Source organism: Cygnus olor, chromosome 1 (genome assembly GCF_009769625.2).
Source record: "Cygnus olor isolate bCygOlo1 chromosome 1, bCygOlo1.pri.v2, whole genome shotgun sequence".
Taxonomy (NCBI): Eukaryota; Metazoa; Chordata; class Aves; order Anseriformes; family Anatidae; genus Cygnus; species Cygnus olor.
In genome coordinates this window covers 179,852,280-179,860,218 of record NC_049169.1, presented here as the reverse complement: position 1 = coordinate 179,860,218, position 7,939 = coordinate 179,852,280, and the positions used below count along the sequence as shown (strand labels likewise).

Here is a 7,939-nt window from a genome sequence, read left to right as displayed (position 1 = left end):
ATGAGGCTATCATAAACTACAGTACACCAGGTCACAACTATGGATTTTCTTTGGTAAATTGGACTTTATTGCCCCACTCCCACATTCAGAAGTGCGTCAGTGACACCTCTTCTCCCAATTTCATTGGGAATTCTTGCAGGCGTTATGTGTATTCAGGACAATATTTAGCACGCAATGGCCGCAGTTCTGAGTTTTGCTTTGCTTTGTTCTTCATGACATCTTCAGATATTCCTCACAAGATGATGGGTATGCAAAAGACAGTTGAGGGCAAAGGCATGACATTTTATTATCTTTGTCAAAGTATATCTAATACCCCGGGCAGCATGCGCTCTTGTCTTTCGGGATCAAATACTCTGTCTGCTTCTTGAATCATGCTTACAGATGGTGGCTTACCGCAGGTAGATAAGAGCACCCTTATGGTGTTGCCACGTCTGACCTTTTGATTAGTAAGAATTTAGGATATTTGGGGATCTTTCTATTAGAGAACAGAGTAAGAATAAAGCAACAGGAAAACCTGTCTGCTTACTTTCAGGCTATGTTTTGCTCCTACGTGCTTGCTTTCAGGCTGTGGTTTCACAAGTAGCTGAGTTGATTGGATGGCTCCGTTCCTCTGAAATGAAATCTTACCTCATCTTCCTCCTCTTGCCCTTCATGTTCCCCCACACAATACCCTTTACGCCCACCTCCTTCCACCAGTAATCTGCCAGTGCCTGTGCTGCACGTATGTATGACCCATGCATGAGCCAATTCAACTCTCCAATCCAGCAGAAAACTATCTGAGTTTTTCTGGATTATTTTTCTGCTAAGTTGGTGAGTTATGTCAGTTCAGAGAGATATATGGACCAGCATCAGAGTAAACGGTGGGACTGCGAGGCCAAAAACAGCAAGGGAGAGGGATTTGGGGATGGACGCCTCACCACTTTTGCAAAGGTAAAAGCATTAGTGACAAAAGTATGAGAAATTAGAGATTTTATCTGAGATAAAAGTGTTATGTCAGCCTATTGCATCTCTCAAAACCACAGCCTCATTTTTTCCTCAGGCAAGTATTTGCATCTCAATTTATATGCAGACGACTTTCTCGTTCTCTCTCACATTGCTGCCCCTTCTCTCTCACAGACAAGGCTTTAGTTCTTCAGTCCCCTGCCCCATCATTTATCAGATCTCAGGAACCCCCTGTGGGGCAGATGACCTACACTGTTTAGATCTGTGTGTTTGTGTCCTTGGGCAGAGGTTTTCCATTGTTTCAGCTGTCACTACAAAGGGGGCATTTAACTGATTTCTTGTTTACTCCCAGTGAAAAATGGCTATTACCTTCATCAGGACTGGGACTTGCTTTCTCTTTCAGATACCTCTCTTAAAAAGCCATGATGCTTCAAGCCTTGCTTCTGCTTGCCCATCTACAGTTCAAAATCAGCCTACGTACCATCTCTCATACTAAGATCGTAACTTTCTAATGCTTGTACTAGACAATATGTGGATCAAAACATGTAAAACTGGGCCTTTTAAATAACTATATTGTCTTCCAACAAAGGACACTGTTTTGAGATGAGGAAAATGTAGTTTTTTATAAGGTTTCTTTTAAAAATCTTTTAAATGTAACAATGTGGAAGGTTCCATATGGTGTCATGGTGTTTTTTAATTGTTTCTTCTACTCCTTGTTTCTTATTAACTGCATGACATTTTGATATGGTTATGTCTTATTTCTCTTTTCCCTCAACTGCTCTTCCCAGTTTCATGTCTCTCTCTGTCTATCTACCTCTGCCTAACTATATGTATACAATTCTTATTTTGGGAGGGTGGGGGAAAGGCAGACAACTGAAAGTTGTTTCTATGATAGACGTGTCTTCAGCTTGCTTTCTTAGTCAGAAGTTGAAATCCATCTACACTTTTCAAGGCTTTTTGCACCATGACTCTTCCTGTCTGACCCAACCTTCCTTCCACCTCCCATTCTTTTCACAGCCCCCTCAGCTCCTCCTGAGAGTCTCATCTGCCAGCTTCTTATGTCCCCCCAAAACTTTTTTGTCACACCATCCCTTTTGCAAGATCCCTGAATTCATTCCCAAGGACTTGTACTAGGAATAGACTTTAGCTTAGATACATAAGTCTACTACAAAGGTAAGAACTTGTATATTTCACTGACAAAACCCTTTACCGAAAAAGCCACTTTTATCAGCAATATATATATACATATATTGCTGTTACTTTATGCATTGATCTGGCCATTTTTTTTTCCAAGTCCTTTGTTTTGGTTAGATGGGAGCATATAGCCACGGCAGCATTTTTTTAGCTTTGTCCTTCGTTAAATCTGCTACCATCTGCAAATCTACCTTTCCTATAACAACGCAAAATGATAACATAAAACCAGTGTAAATGCCTGATGGCTAAAGCAGAAGTGAAAAGGTGGTACTTATTTTTATAAATAGGATGGTATAGGAAAGAAAACATATCCAAATGAATATGTCTGTTTATCAGCCTCTATATTCTTTTTTAATATCCCAGTGCCCACTGACATCAGCAAACCAAATGGCATATAAATCTTTGCCATTCTTTAGATCGCAGATGGTTGGGACTGCAGACTGTTGGTGTTCTCAAATATTTTGGGGGCCCAATCTCTACAGCAGACTCCCCAGTTTTTCTTAGTCTCCAGGCAGTATTGTAATCTACATCTTAAAAATAACACGATTTTCACAATCTGTCTAAAATGCAGCCACAACTACGACGCATGAAATAAGCTTGACAAATCTATTGCAACTTGTCTTGTGCCTTCCGGCACCTCAGTCATCCCTGCTGTGAATAAAGCCAATTAGAGTGCGTAAGTGGCACCGCAGCACTGAATTATGCCCTAATCCAGCAAGCTGCTTTGCATGGCCAGCTTCTGCACCCACGTGGAACCTCAGGGCCCACCAAGACACGGCGGCTTGCCTGACTGGGTCTGTAGTTTGTCTGGAGGAAAAGTTCCATACGCAATATGCAGAAATTTACCTGCACGTATAGTACCCAGTTGCATGCACTTAATTTCAAAGAATCATTTGCAACATAAACCAGATCCTCCCTCACTTGAAGTCAATGGAAGGACTCATGCTTTCCTCTTAAAGCTGGTCCTGTCCTCAGGTTCAATACAAATGCTTTGACTTCAGTTTTATCTGGGTGTCATCTATTAAGTGTTAGACTGCACAAAGGCAACCTTTATATTAATTTATCTACATTTTATTTGCTCATTAAGCATCGATGATTTGGCCAGTACTAAAGAAGACTCAGATTAAAGACTATTGCTGCCCCAGGGATTTTATAATTTAAATCAGGTACAGAAAAAAAATCTTAGGAAGCTAAGGACACGGAATAACTTGAAGGCTCACTCTGTTTTCCCTTAAGCTCTTCTCTTTCTCTCCTTTCTCTTCACAGAGATAAAACTTGATGCAAGCCCTTGTCCTCTAGTATCCTAGCAGATGCAATCCCCTCCTTCCCATCCCCACAAATGCCATTATGTACATTAAACATGTGCTGCAAATATATTTTGATTTTTAGGATTTATTGAGCTGATATCTCTCCTTTTTGCTTTGTCCATTAGCACTCAAGAGTGCCTAAACTGTCAGGTGCAATTAATTTACCACAGGACACCTGCATTGGGAGGTTAAAGATGAATTCAGCTCGCTCCATTACAGTATATCCTAACATAAAGTGTCATAGTCTCCAATTTCTGTTTGGGCCTCAGGACTTTTTTGTACCTGTCGTTTGTCTCCCTTTCTGCTGCATCAAGCACAAACTTCCTCACTTGGCCTACCAGGCTGGTGCCTGGCCCTGTCCATATTAGTTGTTAGATCTCATGGCTAGTCCTACAGATTATTGCTGGTGCAAACTTTGTTTGGTCCTGCGTCACGCATGCATGGAAGGAGCTGTCCTGTCCATCAGAAGCTGTGATGTTGTTGAATACACGTGTCCACAGCCCAACAAGGAATCACATCTGGGGCAGGTGGGTCTCCACAGAGTTGTAGTTTCCTTTCTCTCATGCTTTCCAGACAGATCGCCAGGATCTTGCACATTTGCACTTCATTCTCTACCTTCTCTCTTCCTCAGAGTGAATAGTGTCTGTGCAGGGAAGACAAAGCCAGGCCAGAAGCACTGCGCCTACTGGATGGACCCACACTCTGTGAGACCCCACTATTACAGGTTCTCTCCAGTCCTGTGTCTCAGGATACAGCCTCTCACGCACTGATGTGCAGGTAAACTAAGCTGAGAGATCTGCTGATGTGAAATGATAGCTCACTCACCTCACTAGTCCAATTCTTATATACCAAATTTGTCAACTTTTCCAACTTTTCCACTAGCCAAGTTCTCTCTTTCTCTCTCTTTTTTTTTTTCCTTCTGAAGGTTTTGTTGCTTCTGTCGATTTTCAGAGTTTTTCTATGCTTACCAGCATTTGGCAAAAAGGTAAGGAACTGACATTTCCAGCCTGATGCTGTAAGATTAATTCCACCTAGCAACTGTTGGTTTTTAGGATAAACTTCTGCAAAGCTGCATGAGTTACACAATAGAAAGCATGAAATGCTCTATCCTGTTTAAACAGGTTTCAATGGGGTTGGCATGCAACCCTGCTCACAGAACAGCAAGCTTTACATCTTGTACTGTAGGGTTAATGTCCCTGCTAGCCGCTCTGCCACACCTAAGGCAAACTTTCTTCCTAAACAGCAGGAGTCAGAGGCTGCACCCCAACATGCCTGTTTGAAGCATCACGCGGTATCTTCAGGTGAAGTTTCAGGTTGCACGGAATTTTGGACAACTGCATGTGTCTGCCAGAGCAGCACCCCCATTGCTTACGGTGAGTCAGTCATTGTGTGGTCATAGGTAAACTGGATCTAAGAGAAAAATGCCTTATTATTTATTTATTTATTTATTTTGTCTCCATTACTGCCCTTGCTTAGTGGAAGAGCTTGCACTGGATCAGCTCTGAGCCGTTCAGCCACACGATCCCTAGACTTGCCTCCAGGGAAGCAGCCAGAGCTGGCTGGTGGGGGAGGAAGGGGAAGGAGCAGTGAAAGGGCTCCTTGTAGGCAGCAGCCCACAGCCACTTTGCTTCAGATGTAACACGAAACCTCACTCTCAATGTCACAGCCACTGACATTGTCAGCCTTGGTAATGAAGATGGTTGGGAGGGGGTGAGGGGGTGTTAAAATGGCCCAAATGCTGAGATCTGTGTTCATCAGTTCTTTTTCTCCTTTATTTTCCTGACACGCAGGGCATCCTGGAAAGACAGAGAAGGAGCAGCAACATAAATTTAGAGGGGCCGTGAAACCATACTGGTAACAGAGGGTGGGATCCATTACTTGTACCATAGCAGTAGTCAGAGGTATCCCTACTTGTGCATTTGAGATAAAATACGTTTTTAAGATGCCTGGACATTCAATGTCCTTTCTACTCAATTTACAGACTCATAGAATAGCCCACCCTGTTTTGCGTTTTCTTTAAAACATCCATAAATTCAGTAAGATCACCTGGCTTAATAAAAACAAGGAAAGATTTTCCCAGGAATGCTGCGTCATGAGGGAGGTTTCTTTTGTGATATGGTAATTCTAGTAAAGCAGAGCAGTAGGTGAGGGTTCCTTGCCTCTGACTTCTTGGCATCATACAGCACAAATTTTCTGGTATTGCTTACAATCTGAAAAAAAAAAAAAAGACAAAAAACGAGAAGTTGAAACCATGGGTTATAATGACAGCAAAATTTGGAGTTGGCTGCAGCATACTGCTTGTTAAATATTGTTGTCCGTGGGCCAAAGAGAGTTAGGTATCTGGCAATAATTTATACCTGTTTTAAAACTTCCTTCAAGAAAATTTACTAAATGACTGCCTTCTCAAATCCTAAATGGATTTGTGGAAAAATGTTTACTCCCCAGAAAGCCTCATTTTTTAGCTTATTATAGAGACAAAAATCAATAACATGTAATCTCTCAACAAGGTTTTTCTGTTCAGGATTATTTAAAGCTATAGAGCTAACAAACAGCTTCCTTTATATTTCTGAGGTTGGTTAGTGGGGTAATGTTATGATTATGAGGATGAAACCCTGAAGAAGCTGAAAGTAACTTAAGAAATGTTTCCTAGTTTCTCAGGAAATCCCTGTGGTTGGTTGTTACGAAATTCTCTGCATCCAACATAATGCAGCATTGGCTGGACCAGCACAGGGTAAAACAAGCTGTGGCGTGGTGACTACCTATTCGCTATTTGTTCGGGATGGTGCAGACACTGCAACGGGGAAATAAATTATACAAGAAAAATAAACGTAATGGTAATTTCTAAGGAAATGCCAAGATTTAGAGAGAAAACAGTAGTCTCAGTGTAGGAAAGATTCTCAGCTCTCTCCTCTGGGAAAGTTTAGACAAAAAAATAATAATAATCTGTCTTCCTGCCTGTGACTTCATTCTCTAGTTACTGAAGTAAAAAGCAATATTCCCATTGACTGAAGTTGTGCAATTATGTGTCTTGACTGCCTTCGAGATAAATCATCAATCTTCACTCTGCTAAAATAGGAACTTATGATCCCCTTTCAAGATTATTAATATTTATACAGCAAAAAATACCTGGCCATTTCTGGAAGCAACAGGGAAGACTACAAAGGTTTTGGACAAAATGTATCATGCAAATGATTTGACAAGAAGCCATCATCAGTCAAAGGCATGGGTCAATGATTTTACATATGTACCTCGCCAGCAGCTAGTTTTCCTTCAGTCTTAATAATTCATAGCACAAAAGAAATTAGATTCCTAAATAATACTGCCCCTTCTAAATGGAAACAATTTAAAAAATAGGTTAAAACATTAAACTTTATGAACAATAGATTCCCAGATATAGATTTTACATGGAAATGTAATATTTAACTGGCAAAGCTGAGGCCTCTTGTATATTGGTGAATGTCTGTACCGGCATGCAGCTTGTCACAGAAGCAAGATCCTAATATGAAAATAGTGGATCATTTCCGTTGCCTTTTCTCTAGTAAGACTGTCATTTGCTTTCAATAAAAGATTGTCTGAGTGAAGACAATAGAAGCAGGTCCCGTACTTGAGAAGCAAGAACAAACACAAGTAAATAGGAACCAGGAATGAAGGAGAAGGAGCCAAAAATAAATAAACCAGAGGAAAAAGAGCAAGAGAAATAGGCAGTTTAATGAGACTGGGAGTGTGGAGATTAAGTCAATTTTCATGCTAGTTTTAAAGCCAAATTATAAAGAAAGCAACAACTCATATAAAAAAAATATGGGTAGACATGTTTTGGCACAGCGTGCTTTCCTCAGTACACATGGGGGCTATCACCTTGTTTTGTTTTGTTTTAGAAGGCCTAAAGAGATGCTCTTAAGTGTGAAAACATGTTTGAATAAATCACATTATAATTTTTGCTAAACTGTGTTTTCTCCTCTGTTTTGTGTTACAAGCTGAGTTTGTGAGCCCTACACTCAGCCTCAGGATACCTCTGGTTTCTCTAAAGCAGTAACTTCTGAATACAGTTTCTGGAGTTGCAGGGAATATTTGTGGCATGAGTGGGCAGAACTTTGTTGATTTTGGTAAACATTTAATAATGCAGAAGGATGTAGAAAAGGGTACAGAGCCTTTTCCATTTGTTTATCAGACCTACAGTCTGAGGTACTTTTGAAAATGTATACTGAATCAAAAATCCATTAAGGATACATATTAACACCTTCCAAGATAACAGTGCTCATTCATCCTCTCCACTAGCCCTTTTCAATAGAGCTGAACACGTCCACACTGCATAATTCCTCTCCTAGACAGAAAGAACACATAACAATGGTGGGGGAATGGGTGCGAACTCAGCCCTGAGGTAAGGAGGGGAGGAGATGGGGGGAGCCTGAACCAAAAGGAAAAATAGAGCATAAAGTCCTTAGCACAGAATGAAAGAGCATGAAGTCCTTAGCATACGGAAAATAGGGTAAACTGAG

The 7,939-nt window shown here is 40.9% G+C and overlaps 1 long non-coding RNA gene across 1 annotated transcript; it reads left to right on the top strand.

Moving 5' to 3' along the window:
• The first annotated feature begins 531 nt into the window (after positions 1–531).
• Positions 532–7,359, top strand: LOC121062310. The gene is made up of 4 exons (XR_005815510.1): positions 532–930; positions 4,075–4,220; positions 4,687–4,816; positions 5,234–7,359. It is a non-coding gene; the product is annotated as an uncharacterized LOC121062310 (long non-coding RNA).
• The last annotated feature ends 580 nt before the right edge of the window (positions 7,360–7,939 follow it).